We start from the raw sequence: 21,730 nt of genomic DNA on the forward strand, positions 1-21,730 counted from the left end.
GTTTCTTGGGTGCTCCAGTTTCCCCCACAGTCACACATGTGCTATTGGAAATTGAGTAAGCTGAATAGTCCGCAGTATGGGTGTTTGCATGGGAGTGTATGGGTGTTTCCCATTGATAGGCAACCCCAGATTAATAAAGGGAATCGGCCGAAAAGAAAATGAATGAATGAATAAATGAATCTGACTTATTATTTCTGCTTTCTTGCTTGTAGTCCACATATCATCCTTAAATCTGACTCATTATTTCTGAAAAAACAAGATGTTTTTTTGTTGGTCTCGAAATTGTTTCTTGATTGAAGAACTCTCAGATATTTGCACAAAAAACAAGACAAAAACTCTAAGTAAAAAAAGCATTTTTGCAGTAAATGCAATAAATGACATTCAAACTGTACATTGAGAGCATTTAATACTGAATAAAGCACCTGAGGTGATCAATGTTATAGTAGTTGATGCTGTTGTTCAGCTGCGACATTGCACAAATAGTACAAACCCTACATAGAACATTCAAGCTGTGCTTTAAGAATTAAAACTGCGGAGAGTTCTTTACATAATAACAAAACGAGCCCACATATTCTCATCTCTTATTTTTCGAACAGCACAGAACTACTTGTCCTTGCTTCAAGTGGTGCTTTAGTAATGACCTTATTCATCAATTTCAATGCATGGAGATTTGCTGTTGGGAGAAAAACAGCTATTTCTGGCCATTATATTGACTGAGGGTTAAATGTATTATATTCTTGGCTGAAATAAAGGCTCTGCTGATACTTCCATATGCTTCTGCAGCTCTTTTTATTTTCGAAAAGCATCAGAGGAACATGAAAACAAGGATCAGCTCTAGTTAAAGAGATAGGGAGTGGTTTATTTTGTTGTAGAAATGTTCATTTATTCATTCATTTATTCATTCATTCATTCATTTTCCTTCGGCTTAGTCCATTATATTTTCCCAGAGATGGGTTGCGGCTGGAAGGGCATATGCTGAGTAAAAATGTGCTGGATAAGTTGGCGGTTCATTCCACTGTGGCGACCCTGGATTAATAAAGGTACTAAGTCGACAAGAAAATGAATGAATGAATGAATAGTCCCTTATATATCAGGGATGGCCGCAGCAGAATGAACCGCCATCTATTCTGGCATATGTTTTACACAGCGGATGCCCTTCTAGCTGCAACCTTGTATTGTTAAATACTCATACACACTCATTCACACACACACACACACTCATAAACAGACAATTTTGCTTCTCCAATTCACCTATAGCGCATGTGTTTGGACTGTGGTGTAGTCCAATTGCAGTTTGTCGTTCTGGTTTTATGAGTCTATGCTATCTGTGAGTTTGTTGCCTGTTATTAAGGATAAAGATGGAAGTTTGGATAAGTATTGACCAATCCCAGCAGGCACACAACATCATAAGACTGTAATATTAGGTTAGTTTTAGGTTGTGACGTCAGGTGACCAAAATTTAATGCCTAGTCAGCGTCTAAGGACATTATTGTTTTGATGTCCAATAACGACATCAAATTACGTTGATACTTGGTTGATTTTAGGTTGTGTTGGAAAGTGACCAAAATCCGTCTGATAGATGTCATAGTGGTAACGTCCACACAATGTCAAGGTGTAACATGATTAGACATTGATATTTGGTGGATTTTAGGTTGGACACTGACGTCGGCCTGATGTTAGGTTATGTTTGGCGCACGTCAGACATATAAAAGGATTACTTATGCACATCACCTCAAAAACAGAGGAGAATGGCCTTGAAGCGCACAGCATAAGAGATGACAGCTGTCTGTGCTATCTGGGGCTGCTTATTGATCATGAATGTATTGTTTTCATTTCTGCGCCATGAAAACACCACAATTCATTCGGCAACTGTTTGATATGTGAATATAATTCAGTAAAAAGAACGCAAGAACCGCATGAGCACCGGCAAGAGCTTTCATTTGAGCTATAACTTATACATGTGTCATATGAAGAATATATAAATGAACCAATGTAAAATACCCAGCTCGGGGATCCAAAATACTGTGTATTTAAGTGTAAATAACTTTTGTACAGTAGAATAAAAACCAAAGTGATGCATATGAGCATAGAATATAGATTCTACACTTTCAAACGAAACCACTAAAGAGGGTCTGGTGCAATGCTAGCCCTTTAAATCTGAAAGCGAAAGTCGATGACGTCTGCGGAGTTTAACTGGTTAAGGAAAAGCACACTTAAAATGGGCATATTATTTCTTAAAGTAGACAATATGTTTTGCTTGTCTAGAAAATTATTCTCGATTCAAGATTTTTGTTAGATATTAGGACTTAAAAAAAGACAAAAACTAGATTTTTTTTCGCAGTGTAGCCTTGCATGCTCCGCCGATGATTGGGTCAAAGTCAAGGAGAACAAGAAGTGCATTTAAAAAAAAAAAATCAAAACAGAATGAAAGGAAGTGAAATCTCCCACTGTACAACCGCTGGAGTGTCAATAGATTTTTTCCAGCTCTTTGATTGTAGATAATTACCTCAGTGATTTGCGAGTGGGCAGCAGGGGCCGACTGAAGGGTTATTACCACCTCCTGCCTTCAGCCGGAACAAAGAAACCATGAGGAGAGACACGCTGAAAGCAGGAGTGATGAGAAATCATTTACAATCAGACGATGAGCCCGACCGGACATTCAATAACATCATCCCGCTCTATAGTCTGGGGTCGATGGCTGGTCTCGGATCATTGATAATGATATGCAGCTGTCATGGATTATCGATCTCACGTTCTGCTTTAATATGGCATTAAAGTCTATCGAAACAGAGCATTCTGTCGTTGACTGTGTTACAATGGACATTAGTGATCCAGGTATTTACCTTAATATAATCAATAATGAGCATTGGGTCATTGACTAGGTTTATGTTTAAATGCACATCAGTGATCCAATAATTTACCTTAATTTTATCAATAATGAGCATTCTGTCATTGACTGTTAAAATGGACATCAGTGATCCAATTATTTCCTTTAACCAATCAGTAATCGATTTATTTACCTTAATATAACCATAAATCAGTAATCAGATTATATTATTATTTTATAAAATAGCTGATAATGAGCATTGACAACTATGTTTACATCGGTAGTCAAATTATTTAGCTTAATATAACCAAACATCGGTAATCCAATTATTTACCTTATTATAATAAAACAAATTGGATTCTGTTATTGATCATGTTTAAATGAGCGTCAGTAACCCAGTTATTTGGCTTAATATTAACGATAATGAACATTACATCTTTGCCTATGATTAAGTAAAGTTTCATAAACTAATTTCGAGAGAAACACGTGATATGATTGAGCACGACTGGCTGCTTATCGGTAATCAGTAATAATCCAGTCAGATTGATCCACGTCTACAACAAATGGACCCAATTTTCCCTACTGCTCTATCTTCTTTTGGAAGAATCCCCCCTTCCACCCCAGCTCCTCTTTTATCTCTGAGCTCAGGGTTCTCTCCCGGGACAGCATACCAAACCTACTTTTAGGGTGTACTCACACTATGTACAGTTGCCTTGTCCCCAATTCCGTCTCCCCGACGGCCCTCACTCACATTACATTCGGGCCTGGGCACGCTTACGTCATCGATGATGCGCTCTTTGGTAAGAAGCGCTCTCTGAGTTTTCTCTTGTTATATCGCTTTAGTCGTTTGGGATGCGGTGAAACAGTCAAATATTTTACCAAACAGATCCGCCACTTTTGATGCTCATAAACAATCATAAAGTCGTGGTGCTGCAGGAATTAGGAGGTTTGCTGAAGGTGCAGCTGTCATGCAGTGAGGGGTTTGTGTCTTTAATCATCTACTTTAGTTTGCGTTCACTGAACTGTAAGAATGATTAATAAAGCCATATGAAACAGTCCCTTAAAAGTCACGTCTCGCTTTCAGTTTCGGGCTTTGGCGCGTTTTGCACTCACACACAAATGTACCGCGACAAAGCCCAAGTGAACCGTGCTCAGGCACACCTCTTCCAACCGGGCCAGGGCCAGCCAAATAACCTGTGCCTGAGCCCAATTCAGAGCACTCACACTTCTCAAACGATCCGGGAAACGGGCCTGAGCATGGTTCGGATAGCATAGTGTGAGTAGGCCCTGAGATTCATGTTTTTCCTCATTTATTTCTGCTTCTGAATTGCATTGTGGAAGCTTGGTTTTTCTTCCAACAACTTTTAACATTGCAAAGTTTTAAAAAAGTGTCTTTCCTGCACGTGTGTAATAGTCTGCGCTGCTATATAGTGTGTTGGTGTTGTATATTACTCTGCAGAAACCTAATGTAATGTAATGTAATGTGTACTTATACAGCGCATTTATTGTGTATGGCCATACACCCAAAGCGCTTCACAATCATGAGGGGGGGTTCTATCCACACCACCACCAGTGTGCAGCATCTACTTGGATGATGCGACGGCAGCCACAGGACAACGGCGCCAGTGCGCTCACCACACACCAGCTATAGGTGGAGTGGAGAGACAGTGATAGAGCCAATTCGGTGGAAGGGGATGATTGGGAGGCCGTGATTGTATGGGCCGATAGAGGGACTTTGGCCAGGACACCGGGGTTACACCCCTGCTCTTTCACGAGAAGTGCCATGGGATTTTTAATGACCACAGAGAGTCAGGACCTCGGTTTAACGTCTCATCCGAAAGACGGCGCCCACTGACAGTGTAGTGTCCCCTTCACTTTTACTGGGGCATTAGGACTCTTTTACATAGACCACAGGTTGAGCGCCCCCTGCTGGCCTCACTAACACCACTTCCAACAGCAACCTAGTGTTCCCTAGTGGTCTCCCATCCAGGTACTAACCAGGCTCAGCCCTGCTTAGCTTCAGTGAGTAACCGGTCTTGGGCTGCAGGGTGACATGGCTGTGGCTTGTAATAAACTGCAGCACATTTTCTGTTATTTTACACACTCATTTCTCTAGATATTCTCATTTCTTGTACAGTATATTATATCACATAACACAAAAAGCGGAAACCGTTCTTCAACAGATATGTTTACAGTGTGCTTATCATTATGCATTGCACAGAAGAAATAGAAGTCATGCATGTTTGGAATGAAATTCCTGCAGTGGATTTTGTGAGCGTGCATGAATTATCACAGAATTAAAAACTCTTGCGTGAACTAATCCTTCAACAATTCTCAGTCGTCACTCATCTACACTGGCTATGAGAAGCCTGACATTTCAGATAAACTAGTTTCTGCTGCAGGATTAAATGTCATTTGTGTTGTGTAGCCTCATGTGACGTCTCTTCTTGTGTGTGTGTGTGTGTGTGTGTGTGTGTGTGTGTGTGTTCTGGATGGATGATGTAAGATCTAAAGAGCCATTTGTAGCGCACACAGTCTTGCTTTATTCCTCCCCCACTCTTTTAGACATGCTAAGTTGCTCTGCCTCCAGGCTAACCGTGTCTGCTAGCACTTAATATCCTCTCCGCCAAAAAATAAAAAGAGCCCCATTTTCACCAAGGTTAACACAAGCTCTCGAACACCACCAGTGCAATGCTTTACTCTTGTTCTGTAGCACATGCAATTGGGCAATTCATTGGAAGATTACTGGGAAAACAAAAAAGGCAGCTGGTTTTGGCATGAATTGAGTGTGATCTGGCGTCCGCAGTAAACCAATGAGAGAAAAGCGCTCTGGAGCTGAAAACGCAACAATGAGAGGCTTAGATTGACAGGCTGATTACAATCGCAGGCTGGGGGGAAAGCGACCCATCTTTGTTTGCCGTCTGCATCTGCAGAGCCCTGATAATTTGCTACCAGTTTGGAGAACAATTATGCCGGATTCACTTATGCTGCTGGGTCAGGAGAGTACGCACGGATTTACTGTTTGTTTATTTATTTATTTATTTTGTGCCTGTAAAGCATCTTTACTAGTAAAAAAAAAAAAAAAAAAAAAAAAAAAAAAAAATATATATATATATATATATATATATATATATATATATATATATATATATATATATATATATATATATATATATATATATATATATATATATATATATATACATACATACACATACTTAAATGTTGTACATCTATATAAAAAATAGCCAAAAAATCTGTTTATTTATTTATTTTTTTCTTTACAACTAAGTAGACAAAAAATACTCACTGGCCACTTTATTAGGTACACCTTACTAGTACCGGATTGCACCCCCCTTTGCCTTAATCCTTGGTGGCATAAATTCAACAAGCTACTGGAAATATTCCTCAGAGATTTTGCTCCATATTGTCATGATAGCATCATGCAGTAGCTGCAGATTCGTCGGCTGCACATCCATGATGCCAATCTCCCGTTCCACCACATCCCAAAGCTGCTCTATTGGATTGAGCTCTGGTGACTGTGGAGGCCATTTGAGTACAGTGAACTCATTGTCATGTTCAAGTCTGAGATGATTGAGCTTTATGACTTTCCTGCTGGAAGTAGCCATCAGAAGATGGAGACACTGTGCTCATAAAGGGATGGACATGGTCAGCAGCAATACTCAGGTAGGCTGTGGCGTTGATGCTCAATTGGTACTAATGGAGCCAAAGAAAATCTCCCCCACACCATTACACCACCACCACCAGCCTGAACCGCTGATACAAGGCAGGATGATCCATGCTTTCATGTTGTTGAGGCCAAATTGTGAGCCGAGCATCCGAATGTGTCAGCAGAAATGGAGACTCATCAGAGCAGCAACGTTTCTCCAATCTTCTATTGTGCAGTTTTGGTGAGTCTGTGTGAATTGTAGCCTCAGTTTCCTGTTCTTAGCTGACAGGAGCGGCACCCGGTGTGCTCTTCTGCTGCTGTAGCCCATCCGCCTCAAGGTTGGACGTGTTGTGTGTTCAGAGATGCTCTTCTGCAGAGCTCGGTTGTAACGAGTGCTTATTTGAGTTACTGTTGCCTTTCTATCAGCTGGAACCAGTCTGGCCATTCTCCTCTGACCTTATCAACAAGGCATTAGCGCCCACAGAACTGCCGCTCACTGGATATTTCCTCTTTGTCGGAGCATTCTCTGTAAACCCTAGAGATGGTTGTGCGTGAAAATCCCAGTAGATCAGCAGTTTCTGAAATACTCAGACCAGCCCGCACTAACAACCATGCCACATTCAAAGTCACTTAAATCCCCTTTTTTCCCCATTCTGATGCTCACTTTGAACTGCAGCAGATCCTGTTGACCATGTCTAAAAGCCTAAATGCAGTGAGCTGCTGCCCTGTGATTGGCTGATTAGAAATGTGTGTTAACGAGCAGTTGGACAGGTGTACCTAATAAAGTGGCCGGTGAGAATACTAATAAAAAGACTAATTGTGTATTACTATTCTAACATGAGCTGTATATTAATACGCATTTTATTAACTATAAAAGTACATCATTACCAGCAAAAATGTAAATAGATTACACAATAAAATTTTAAAGGTTAATATTAATATAGGTAACATATTTTATATTTTCAAGGTTAATATATATATATATATATATATATATATATATATATATATATATATATATATATATATAGGTCAGATCAGAATTAGCAGACAATATATATTTAAAGACATTAGTTGGCTCATCTGATCTGTATGCTGATATGCATTTTACTAATCGGAAAATAATGTAAATGCAAATTATAATGCATTAATTTTTACTGCTATCATCTGAATATTATCTAAACACTAATCATTATTTGAATACAAAAACATGCCAACTTCACATGCAATTTGACCAAAAAAAAAAACCTAAATTTTCCATATACGTCCCAAGTTGTTACATCACATCGTGAAGTAAAGCCCACACATCTACAAAGTAAAACATGACCGCACACATTACTTTAATCATAAGTGTAGTCTGTCATCTCCACTCTCTCAAAATGTGCCGGGACATGACATTTGACTTTAAGTCTCAAACAAAAATAGCGTCCTGTGATTAACCTGGCAGCTCGAAACAGCTTGAGTCACGGCAAAGCACCGTCTAACTACACAACACGATTATGTCATGTCTGAAATAAAGGGCCTGCGTTTGCGTGGATTGTTGACAGCTGTAAGAGTGTGTGAACTTTTAACAGCTTTGAAGGTTGCGGAGAGGTTGGAGATGCAAATAACAAATAATAAAAAAGGGATTTTGTTGAACAGTTGTGCCTCTTTTATTTAATATCCACTCGCCAGTTTAACCAGGTGTTGTTTGCTGTGGGATTGAGCCGTGCTGCTGCTCACACAAACAATGGCCAGTGAAAACAACTGTAAAGAAATAATGATAATGGTTGCGAGAAGCCAAGAGAGTATTTAAAGTTCATCATAATAAATTAACTTTATAATCATGAATAGTTGTATTCTGATGTCATCATTTTCTGTGAATTAATCAACATATTTTGACATATTCAAAGTCTGTTCAAGTCCACCATAATGACTATACAAAACTTTACATTTTAACCAAAAGTAGACCCACGCACAGGGCTAATATTATTGTTGTTGTTTAACCATGGGCTCTATTTATTTCAGAGCGCAAAACGCAGGGCTCAAACGCTTTCAGGGCATGTCAGAATGGATTTTTGCTCATTTAAGGATGGGAAAATCCGCTTTGCGCCGTGGTGCATGGACTAAAAGGGTTAAGTTTATTTTCTTAATGAGTTATAGGTGTGTTTTGAGAATAAACCAATCAGAGTCTCATCTCCCATTCCCTTTAAGAGCCAGCTGCGTCACGCCAAGAGCGCATTTTGACGTAAAGTAAGTTCACTTTCGCTTTTGCTCATGTGGACAGGGAAACCTTACCGCACGGACATCAATTAGCCTATAAATAATTAATTTCGTTTGTTAAGCGCAAAGATTAGTTTCAAAACTATTTCTAAATTCAGCTCTAATTTCCAGCAAACGAATAAATGAACAATAATAACAAAGTGTGCTCAAAATACTGAGTTATTTCCAAATACACCTGATATGCCCTATATAGTCTAAAACCTGACAGGTGGACAAATATGAGCTTGCTTTTAATAAAACAAATATAATAAATAATACTGCTAATAATAATAACATTATACAAAAGCAAATTGAATGAACTGAAAAAGCCTCCCGGGATGAAGAAATTATGAAGGCAGTGTTTTTTCATATTTATGTAGGCTAGAAATTAATATGTTTTGTAACATTTTAATCATTTATATTTATATCCTATATATATCCTTATTATATATATCCTTAATATATTATATATTTTTCACATGTAAAGATATTTGTGTATTGCTCTGCATCTTGTGTGTAGTGTGTAAGCCAGGCGCAACTTTGCGCCAGACAATAGACCGACTTTGTTCTGGTCTAAAGATCAGACTATTTACAGTGTCTCAAAATAGCAACGCGACAAAACACGCCTGCTTTTTTAGACCAGAACGCCTATGGGCGCACATATGAGCACAAATGCATCTGCTATTTAAAGAGTGAGGCGCAACACTTCAAAATGACACTTGCGCCGAGCTGAAAGTAGCAAAAGAGTATTGTGCTGCGCCTTGCGCCACATTGCGCCGGGTGTATGATAGGGCCCTATATGTTTGAGAATTAACAATAATAATAGGCTACCAATATTAATCTTAATTTTACATCTACAGAATTGTGAGAAAATTGTGATCTTGATTTTAAGCAAAAACAATGGTGATTCACATTTTAACCAGAATCGTACGACTCTGTTGCAAGTATCATATGGTTAAATATTCCGCATCTAATAGCAAAGTACACATCAATGAAAAGACTATTCAAATTAATTCAGAAATTGTTTTTTTGTTTGTTTATTTTCTTTTCAGCTTAGTCCCTTTATTAATCCGCGGTCGCCACAGCGGAATGAACCACCAACTTATCCAGCACATGTTTTACGCAGCGGATGCCCTTCCAGCTGCAACCCATCCCTAGGAAACATCCATACACACACATTCACTCATGCACTATGGACAATTTAGCCTACCTAGTTCACCGGTACCGCATGTCTTCGGACTGTGGAGAGCACCCGGAGGAAACCCACGCCAACATGGGGAGAACATGCAAACTCCACACAGAAACGCCAACTGATCCAGCCGAGGCTCGAACCAGCGACCTTCTTGCTTGGTGACAGCACTACCTACTGCGCCACTGGGTTGCCGAAATATGCAATTCAGGGCCAGAGTGGGACTCCTTTTCAGCCCTGGAGTTTCAAGCCTCAGACCGGGCCACTTCAGTTCACGACTGACTATATTAAAATAAGGTCATTTCCAATTCAGTTTCTGACTATCACGTCTTTTGTTGAGAAAACAGCTGCTTTAGAACTTCAAATGTTCAACAACCCTTACAGTATTATATGTCTTCACAATAAAAATGAAAAAAAAATAACATACTCAGACGAGGATCAAACCTGGGTCGGAGGTGTCGTAATTTAACATGCTAACCACTGGACCACAACAGTTGTATATAGACTCATCTGAGTTATATCATCATTAACCTGCAGGCTGGTTATATATAAAGAGAGCAGAGCTGAGGTAAAATAATGAATAAGAAGACTGTGGTCAAGTAAATAAATAAATTAATTTAAAAAGTGTGACTGCTGAGAGCTACAGATTCTGGAGCTAGGGACACCGGCCCTCGCGGCCAAAAATAGACCGGCCCACCTGGAATTCTCCCGGTCCACCTGATTAGCCAATCCGGGCCTGATGCAATTTTATAAACTGCGGCATTTTAGTAGTTTAAGTATTGAAGAGCTCAATTCACTCAGTTCAGAAAATCATTGGTTATCTGCTTTCGCAAATAAACTCTTCAGATGTTTTCTGGATATTAGTCTCATAATAGACTGCTCCTTGCTGAAAATGCACATGCATTGGTTACACTTTAATTCATAATTCATGCTATTGACTATGGCTTATTATTTGCCTGTTATTAAAATATGAACTGTTTATAAGAAGCATGATCTTATTATGCATCACTAATCCTAGCCAATACCTAAACCCAAGGATTACCATAATAATAAGCAGCTAATTAGTAGTTAATTGAGCTAAAAGTCTTAGTTAATAGTTTATTAATAGGGTAAATAAGACAGCACGGTGGCTCAGTGGTTAGCACCATGGCCTCAGAGCAAGAAGGTCGCTGGTTCAAGTCCCGGCTGGGCCAGCTGGTGTTTCAGTATGGAGTTTGCATGTTCTCCCCGTGTTGGCGTGGGTTTCCTCCGGGTGCTCTGGTTTCCTCCACAGTCCAAAAACATGCGCTATAGGGGAATTGATAACTAAATTAGCTGTAGTGTATATGAATGAGTGTGTATGGGTGTTCCCCAGCACTGGGTTGCAGCTGGAAGGGCACCTGCTGTGTAAAACATGCACTGGAATAGTTAGCGGTTCATTCCGCTGTGGTTACCCCTGATAAATAAAGGGGCTAAGTCTAAAATAAAATGAATGGATGAATGAAAATAAAGTGTTAGCCTTGCATTTGCTTTCTGTAGCCAATACCACATTAGTAAATCCTGGAAGCATTGACAACTGCTGTTCAGCTACATGACAGTAGTCTGCTGCACCTTCTAAATTAAAACTGTGCATTACAAACATTGTGGAAAAAATGTTATATGAAAAAAAAAGAGGAGTAGTGGGCAAATGGTGGAAGGAGCTGGATGAAGAGTGTCGTCTGTTCAGGGTGTATTTTAATCCGAGTGCTGCCAGTGCAGTTTTGGGTCGGCTCTTTTGTCTGGTGATTCTGCTTGGAGTGCTCTATTGTGTGCAGCCCAAATCACTAAAGGCAGGACATCATGCTCTCTACATGTACTCACATATCCAGAAGTGGCACTGAGATTGCATGCTTTAACAGGCTTTCTATCAGGCTAGAAAAGATGCTTTGAAGAATGTGTCAATGAGTCTGACTGTGCACAGCTGCAATGCAGTTCATAACACATTACATGAATCCTTAAAAGAAAACATACGGCAAAATATGTTTTTTATTAATGTACTGATTATGTATGATTATGTTATTATTATTATTATTATTATTATTAATAATATTAATACTATTATAGTCATTGTTATTATTATTATTATTATTATTATTATTATTATATTTTATTATTATTATTGTTATTATTATTAGTATTATTATTATTGCTATTATTATTATTATTATTATTATTATTATTATTATTATTATTATTATTATTATTATTATTGCTATTATTATTATTATATTATTTTATTATTATTATTATTATTATTATTATTGCTATTATTATTATTGTTATTATTATTATTATTATTATTATTATTGCTATTATTATTATATTATTTTATTATTATTATTATTATTGTTATTATTATTATTATTATTGCTATTTTTATGATCATTGCTATTATTATTATTATTATTATTATTATTATTATTATTATTATTATTATTATTATTGCTATTATTATTATATTATTTTATTATTATTATTATTATTGCTATTATTATTATTATTGATATTATTATATTATTATTATTATTATTATTATTATAGTTGTTATTGTTAATATTAATATTATTATTATTATTATTATTATTATTATTATTATTATTATTATTATTATAGTGATTTATGAAGGATCATGTGACTCTAAAGACTAATGAAGCTGAAAATTCATCTTTAAAATCACTGAAAAAATTATTAAATTAAATTATAAACTACTGTTGAACAGTTGTTTTATAGTGCAATAACATTTCACAATTTTACAATGTGTACTGTATTTTTGATGAAATAAAAGGCAGCCTTGGTGGGCAGGAGAAGCTGATTTTACATTTCAAAATCCCACTGACCGCAAACTTTTGACCGATAGTGTATATAATATAGACTTTCCTGTGTGGAAGTAGAAATAAAAGTATTGTGAAAATAATTAAACGAGTTCTGGCGTGTTAAATAAGATCGACTGGACAAGGAGGTGTTTAACCACAAACAATCCTGATTTATCTAAAAATAAACAGCATGAGTTCCCAGGACGGTTGTAAACTTTTTTTGAGAGAGGAAAAGAGGGATGCCTAATTTTTTGCTCTTTTTTCCCCCTATTTCTTTCTCAGAAAGCCTTCAAAGCCAAAGTTGTTCAAAGGGCTGGGGGCCGGGAGGAGGACCAGACAGGGCTGTTTTTAATTCATCCTTCTTAATTAACAGTCCGGGCAGCAGCTCCTGAACACTGAGCCTTGACTCACTGTTTTCTCTTATTTCCCCCCCAAAAAAAGAGCAAGGGGTTCAGCCTGAGAAAAAGCTCTGGGAAGAGGGGGTGGACCACTGTTTAGCACACTTCCCAAAGCTGCATTAGGAAGTGATCCACTCGCTGCTTTTCTCACCCTTATAACGACAACTAAGTTTGAGTAGTTTCAGTAACAATTCACAGTTTTATTACCTGCCTGTTATTTGGATAATAATAACCCTCCTGTCGTCTTATAATTCTGTTTACACTAATCGTCATTGGGGTGAAAATCAGCCTCCTCCACTAAACCTCTAAAATAAAGCAGATCCAATTAATTTCAAATTAAGTTATATTAATGATCATGAATTGACAATGGTATGATCCATCATATGGGGTGATCAAATTTATAGTCATATTAATGATCATGAACGGACAATGGTACGAACCATTATAGGGGTGGTCAAATTGTCTGTTATATGAATGATCATGAACGGACAATGGTACGAACCACTATAGGGGTGATCAAATTGTTTGTTATGTAAATGATCATAAATTGACAATGGTGGGAACCATTATGGGTGAGGGGGGAAGTTAAATTTATAGTTATATTAATGGTCATAAATTGACAATGGTACAAACCATAGTAGGAGTGGTCAAATTTTCAGTTATATGTATGATTATGAATTGAGAATGGTTCAAACCATTACAGGGGTGATCAAATTTTCAGTTATATGAATGATAATGTATTGACAATGGTACGAACCATTATAGGGGTGGTCAAATTTTCAGTTATATGAATGATTATGAATTGAGAATGGTTCAAACCATTACAGGGGTGATCAAATTTTCCGTTATATGAATGATAATGTATTGACAATGGTACGAACCATTATAGGGGTGGTCAAATTTTCTGTTATATGAATGATTATGAATTAATAATGGTTCAAACCATTACAAGGGTGATCAAATTTTCAGTTATATGAATGATAATGTATTGACAATGGTACGAACCATTATAGGGGTGGTCAAATTTTCTGTTATATGAATGATTATGAATTGACCATGGTATGAACCATTATAGGGGTGGTCAAATTTATAGTTATCTTAATGGTCAAACATTGACAATGTTACAAACCATCATAGGAGTGGTCAGATTTATAGGTATGTTAATGACCATGAATTGACAATGGTATGAACCATTATAGGGGTGGTCAAATTCTTCACATCTTGATTTGACGTCCATTAGGGGGAAAATTACAGTTGGTGTTTATTAATGAGCTTTAATTTGTCTAATTAGTAAACTCTCTGACATTTGCACTCTACTTATGAAGTATGACCTTATTCTACATCCCTAATCCTAAATCCAACTACTACCTTAATAACTATAAATAAGCAGCTAGTGGTTTACTGAGCTAAGACTCTTATCTAATGATTTGTAATAGCATGAGTTTGACATTAAATTGTGGCAGTTTTTGTCTTGCATCTTTTGTTCATTGCCTTAATTTCACGCAGACGCATTATTCTTTTCTGCACATGATCAAAAAGCTTACATTTATCAAGTTTGTTTTCTGAAAGTGGCATTCTCCAAATCTGGTAGTAATGACACAGAGCCAGAAACAGCGCCACAGGTCTCGCTCCACTTTACATTTGCAGACCTAATTTGCTCCGCCAGTACACTATTGTGCACTCATAAGTGCATAACATGCCTGAGAGGATGCCTTGCATCTTACTATGTAGGTCAATGCTGCTTCTAGATGAGAAGCTTGGTTTCTTTCTTATAATTGTGTATTTTTTTATAATATGTAAAACTTTAGGAAACACTGCCAATTCTCATTATTAATAACTGATTTATCACCTGCATATTGTTAAATTATTATATACTGTTTATCAGTACTTATAAAGCACATATTCTGCATGATTTTACTTCCCCAACTTCTACCTTAACAACTACAAATAAGCAGCTAATTAGGAGTTTATTAAGGCAAAAGTTAGAATTGCGCCTTTAAATAAAGTGTTAAATGCAAAATTCACTATACACTCTACACTAACAATCTTGTGGTTGATCTCAGTTGTAAGAGCAACACATAATAACTTGACTTCTAGTTGATGATGTGTAAAAGATGCAGAAGGTGGATTTCTCTGCTGGATCATCTGTTGATCTGCATCTCAATCATCACCAATACTGCAGAAGACCTACTGGAACCAGCATGGACCAAGATTCTCAGAGAAATCAGTCAAGTTTGGTGAAGGAAAAGATTATGGTTTGGGGGTCATTCAGTATGGAGAGATCTGCAGAGTGGATGATCAACATCAACAGCCTGAGGCATCAAGACATCTGTGCTGCCCATTACATTACAAACCACAGGAGAGGGACAATTCTCCAGCAGGATAGCGCTCCTCATACTTCAGCCTCCACATCAAAGCTCCTGAAAGCAGAGAACGTCAGGCTGCTCCAGGATTGGCCAGCCCAGTCACCAGACATGAACATTATTGAGCTGATGAAGGAGGAGGCATTGAAGATGAACACAGACTCTTGATGAACTCTGGGAGTCCTGCAAGAAGGTTTTCTTTGCCATTCCAGATGACTTTATTAAAAAATTAGACTACATTAAATATTAAATCATAGAAATTATAATTGACCAGATGATTTCTGGCACTTATTGTGACCACATCCACATGGCAGTAAATTTAGGTTAATCCGCAAAAGTTTACTATCATTTTAGACTTTCATCCTCATGTCACTATTCATTTTTATTGGCATTTTAGTAGTTTAAAGTAATAATATGATGTATAGGAAATAATATCAAGAGTCTGTAAAATAACAGTAAATGTGCTGCAGTTTATTAAAAGGTGTTTGTAGTGTAATATACAACCCCAACACACACAATACAGCACTGCACACTATTACACATATTTCTAAAAGTCACTTTATATAACTTTCCAAGGTTAAAAGTTGTTGGAAGAAAGATCAAGATCCCATAATGCAACTAAAATGCAGAAATAAATGGGAAAAAATAAAAATATTAAGCAAGAAAATACATTTATGGATATTTGAACAGTGCATTCAGATCTCAAACGCTTCTTCGCTTCCCTGGTTGGGTTTAGATGTACATCATGTGACCCCGACTGAGCCATTTTTTTGTGTGTGTGCATATCTTTAAAAGTGGATTTACAGCATAGAGGAGTTCATAATAGGCTGATCGTTTGCTCTTACACTTCTGATAATGAGTCAAAACACTGCAAGATTCTCCCTGAGGGTGAAAGAGAGAGAAAAGCCTGTCTAATCACATGTGAGATTGAGTGATGGCGTCTCCATTTGCCTCCTACCATTCAGTTCCAGTGCTACACACACACACACACACACACACACACACACACACACACACACACACACACACACACACACCGAGAGCCTGGGCATGCTACATTAGTCAGCTAATATATAAGCAGCTCATAGCCGGAGCGGAAAATGCAGCTTTCACATTCATCATACATTCTCTTGCTGAAGGAGATCGCATGCACAAAAAATTAATACAGAAACTGCATCCAAATCAATTTCAGAATTTATTAAATCAATAATTACTTTAGCTGACAATGATATTAAATGTAGAGCACCTACAGCACTTTAGATGCTGATGTGGAGGCTGAACTGCAAAAATGAATGTACACTGAAAAAATGATGCTCTTAGAGTTTTGTCTCGTTTCTAGTGCAAATATCTAAACATTCTTAAATCAAGAAGCATTTTATGGACAATTTTCTTTTGTTTTCAGAAATTAAGTCAAAATTGAGATATTTCTTTCCAAAAAAACAAGCAAAATAATCAGCATAGACTCTGAAAATGTACCCTATATACATTTCTGGAGATCGTGAATTGTCAACGCTGCTACTGAAAACACTCTCGGTTGGGTTTAGGGAAGGGGGTGGGCGGGTCAATCTGTGCTTTTGAAAACACTCAGTTGGATTTAGGGAAGGTGGTGGGCGGGTCAATCTGTTCTTTTGAAAACACTGTCGGTTGCGTTTAGGGAAGGGGGTGGGCGGGTCAGTCTGTGCTTTTGAAAACCCTGTCAGTTGGGTTTAGGGAAGGGGTGGGCGGGTCAATCGGTGCCTTGGAAAACACTGTTGGTTGGGTTTAGGGAAGGGGTGGGCGGGTCAATCGGTGCTTTTGAAAACACTGTCGGTTGGGTTTATGGAAGGGGGTGGGCGGGTCAATCTGTGCTTTTGAAAACACTGTCAGTTGGATTAGGGAAGGGGGTGTGCGGGTCAATCTGTGCTTTTATAAACACTGTTGGTTGGGTTTAGGGAAGGGGTGGGCGGGTCAATCGGTGCTTTTGAAAACACTGTCGGTTGGGTTTATGGAAGGGGGTGGGCGGGTCAATCTGTGCTTTTGAAAACACTGTCAGTTGGATTAGGGAAGGGGGTGTGCGGGTCAATCTGTGCTTTTGTAAACACTGTCGGTTGGGTTTAGGGATGTTGGTGGGCGGGTCAATCAGGTACACAGTGGCCCCCAAAAAAAACACAGCTCCTGGGATGTATTTGGTGCTCTGCGGAAAAGTAAATGGGGTACGTAATCAGGTTGAAAATAACCTGCCAATGGGGTTAGCTGACAATCTTGATTTGTTTTTTTGACGTACGATTATTTCACTTCCACCATTGGCAGAATATTTTCCTTGTTTTAAGGAAAAACTCTCTTCTTTTTGACTCATCATTTCTAATAGCACAATATTTCTTGCTCGTCTAGAAAATGCTTTTTGATTTAAAAAAATCAAGAAGACGAAGAATGTAAGTAAATTATTTTTGCAGTGTACAAACATGAAAAATAAGCGTATAGAGTTGGTCTGTGCCGTCATCAAGTAAAGCAGCAGAAATGCTGACTGATGGACAACGCTGGATTACTGAAGGCGGAGAATAATTGAATGTGTGGAGGGAAAGATAACTGAAGTGGGCTGTAGGAGGAAACTAAAGATGCAAGGTGGACAAACTGATTGCAATGTGCTATATAAACTTTGGTGGAGGAAGTAAAAACATTCTGAAGAAATGAATGAGCTACTGTGTGGTGGTGAATTGCATTATGGGATGTTGAGCTCTGCTTTGTCCACTTTTGATGTTGAAAGTGTCGCCCTATTGCAATGCATTGTAAACCTTACGTAAATAACAACAGCAACTGCTACTACAACTACAACAACAGTATATTTTCCTCGTCTAGAAAAGGCTTCTTGAGTTAAGAATATTTTGATATTTAGACTAGAAACAAGACAAAACTGTAAGTAAGAAATGCATTTGTGCATAATTCCCGTGATAATAATTTGACTCAAACTGTTCTTGATTTTTACACAATAAAAGTCCTGCATGACTGTGGCAATAGTAATCTCTGCCAGTGCATCATCAACACAAAGGTGCGGTCCGAGTCGTCATGACACCTATAGAGTGCTCTCTAGATAGTGAGCGATCAATGATTAAACACATCAGTCAGAAGCTCTGAAAGGGAAAGACACGTCAGGTCAGAGCACAGCGCTTGGTGTGAACATGAAGAGCTGCTGGTGCACTGTAATTAATGCTGACAATCAGTGCTGTGTCAGTCAGAGATGGAGCAGACCACTGCAGACTCCGCAGGGGGGGATATGGTAATCAGTGATGGAGCCCATGAGGGAACTCAAATAATCTCAAAAACTAATGATCTCGCAATCAAATGACACATTTCCTACACAACAACTACTACTACAATAACAACAACAACTACTATAACAACCACTACTACTATTACTACTACTACAATAGCAACAAAACCAACTACCATTATTACTACAATAACAGCAACAACAATAACAACAACAAGAACAACTACTAGTAGTACTACTACAACTACAAGAACGGCAACAACAACTACTGCTTCTACAATAACAACAACACCAACTACTATTATTACTACAATAACAGCAACTACAATAACAACTACTAAAATAACAACAACAACAACAACTACTACTACTACTACTACTACAGCAACAACTACTACTCCTACTACTACTGCTACTACAATAACAACAACAATGCAGAAACATAGTGTTTGTGACACGACAGAACTTGCCGAAATAAACAAGCACAATACCGTTCCCCACAATACTGCATGAATATAAAGTCTGATGATTGGCTATTGGAAGGCGGGGCCATACTGTGTGATGCACTTTTCCCCATTAATAGTAATGTATATATACATAGTATATAGTATATATATATATGTGAGTAATGTCACTGTGAACTGTGAGGAAAATAAGTATTGAACATGTCACTATTTTCTCAGAAAACATATTTCTAAACGTGCTGTTGACTTCTCCCCAGATGTTGGGAGCAACCAAAAAATCCTTATATGCAAAGAAAACAAATCTAATTAGTTCACAAATGAAGTTCTGTGTAATAAAATGAAACGACGCAGGGGAAAAGTGTTGATTACATGAAGAAAGGGAGGTGTAGTTTAGCAGTGAAAGCCCAGACAGCGGCTGAAATGTCTCAGGATATCAGCAAGCCTCTGCTCTTCCTCAGTGTAAATGAATATCAGCTGCTTCAGTCCAACATCTACATCAGCAGGAGGATGAAGATGAAACCAGGGTGGACATTTCAGCAAGTCACTGAACCAAAACACAGCCAAGGAGACTCTCAGATGCTTTCAGAGAAAGAAAGTCAAGCTGTAGAATGGCCCAGCCAATCACCTGATCCGAATCCAATAGAGAATACAGAATAAAGCTCAGATTTAATAGACGAGACCCACAGAAGCATCAAGAGAAACTCACATCTGAGCAATGGATGTGACTTCATTTGAGAACATGCACATAATATTTTAAAACAATGAAAATTTGATGTAAAAACAAACAAACAAACAAACTTTTCTGCTGTTAGAATCCTGCATTGGTCATTTTTTACCTTTAATGCAACAGGAGGGTTAAAACGCAATAAAACTATACACAGGGTTGTCATGGCTGAAATGTGCGTGTCCAATAATGGTGGCAACACAGAAATATAGGACTCTAATTGTTTGATCAATTCCTACTTTCATCAAATAATGACCAAAGCTGTAAAATAAACGTGATGTGTTTTAATGCTCAGCCAGACGTTAGTGCACCTGTAAGTTATTCATCACACTGTGGGCTTCATCTCAGTAACATCAAAGAGGTTTTAATTGTAGTTTTTTAAACGTTGCAGATCTAATTTAAGGAGTAGGACTTCTTGCAAGATGTGCTATTTATGATAGAGTTGACTCCAAATCCTCGAGATGAATGCTGCTGTCTGCAACCTTGATATTTAACTTTGGTATTGGCCTACTTCACAAAAGTGTTGATTATATTCATCACATATTCCCGGTTTTCATGTACAAGGGTTTATCTACTGGTATAAATGTGCTTAAACCGGCATAGAGCTGGCTGAGTGGCCTTGATTATTCATAAAAAATTACACAATAAAAACAACATAGCAACGTAAACAGCAAAAAATACCTTTCTTACTTACTTTTTTGTATTGTTTCAAGCCAAAGCTGACTCTGATGGATGTTTTTAATACGATCCAGATGTTGACAGTGATCCTCAGCTCTCCATCGAGTTTGTTCTTCTTAAAATAAAGGTATAGGTAAGTTTAGTGGTTAGCTCATACAGCTCATGCTAAAGAGCTCCATTTGGGGGGAGGAGCTTAGGTCTCCATTACATCATATAGGCATGATTTGAGCCCCGCCCCAAAAATCCTGAACACGCTGGGGAAAAATGATTCATTGAATTTACTAAACACATTTTAAGGTAAGAGGTTGCAAACAATTGATATGGGCTGAATTAAAAACAAACTAATTAAATAGTAGTAATGTTTAACGTAATTTGTTTGGTTAAATTTAGCACAAATAAATTGTTTGCAACCACTAACCTTAAAAAATCAAGTCGTCAGTGTACTAAAACGATGGGAAAAATGTTTCAAAGTCTAACTCCATCATTTTCATTCATTCATTCATTTTCTTGTCGGCTTATTCCATTTATTAATCCGGGGTTGCCACAGCGGAATGAACCGCCAACTTATCCAGCAAGTTTTTACGCAGCGGATACCCTTCCAGCCGCAACCCATCACTGGGAAAAACTCCACCATTTAATACCACATAGTTCACATATAGGTAATGGTTACATTTCTAACAATTATAGAAAAATTCACTTACTTGCTTTAATAATGGATATTTACAAACATTTCAATTTAAATTAAAATAATTTAAAAAAAATGATGAAATGAACAATTCAGCAACTCATTAAAACCCATTACATGCCCATTACTAATTGCACTGGGAAAAAAATGCTTTTATGACTAAAATTTTTTGTCTTATTTCTAATCTAAATATCTAAAAGTCTCAAATCAAGAAGCATTTTTTAGACAAGCAAAAATTTTCTTGTTTTATGGAATAATGAGTCCAAATGAAATGAGTTTCTCATTGAAACAAGCTAAATAATCTGCCAATAGGTAAATTAATCTTGTTTTTCATTTTGACATAAGATTATTTAGCTTACTCCATTGGCAGATTATTCAGCTTGTTTTAATGAAAACCTCCAACCCAGGCTTAT

General features: G+C 37.6%; 1 protein-coding gene across 4 annotated transcripts in view; it reads right to left on the bottom strand.

The window, feature by feature from the left end:
- Nucleotides 1–20,819, bottom strand: part of hrh1 (histamine receptor H1) — an 82,540-nt gene extending 61,721 nt beyond the window's left edge. For all 4 annotated transcript variants that reach the window (XR_012386874.1, XR_012386873.1, XR_012386872.1 and 1 more), the window contains exon 1: nt 20,649–20,819. The gene's annotated coding sequence lies outside the window, so the exon portion shown is untranslated. The remainder of the gene's footprint in view (nt 1–20,648) is intronic.
- Between the last annotated feature and the right edge of the window lie 911 nt (nt 20,820–21,730).

The sequence above is a fragment of the Danio rerio genome, chromosome 11 (genome assembly GCF_049306965.1).
Source record: "Danio rerio strain Tuebingen ecotype United States chromosome 11, GRCz12tu, whole genome shotgun sequence".
NCBI classification, from domain to species: Eukaryota; Metazoa; Chordata; class Actinopteri; order Cypriniformes; family Danionidae; genus Danio; species Danio rerio.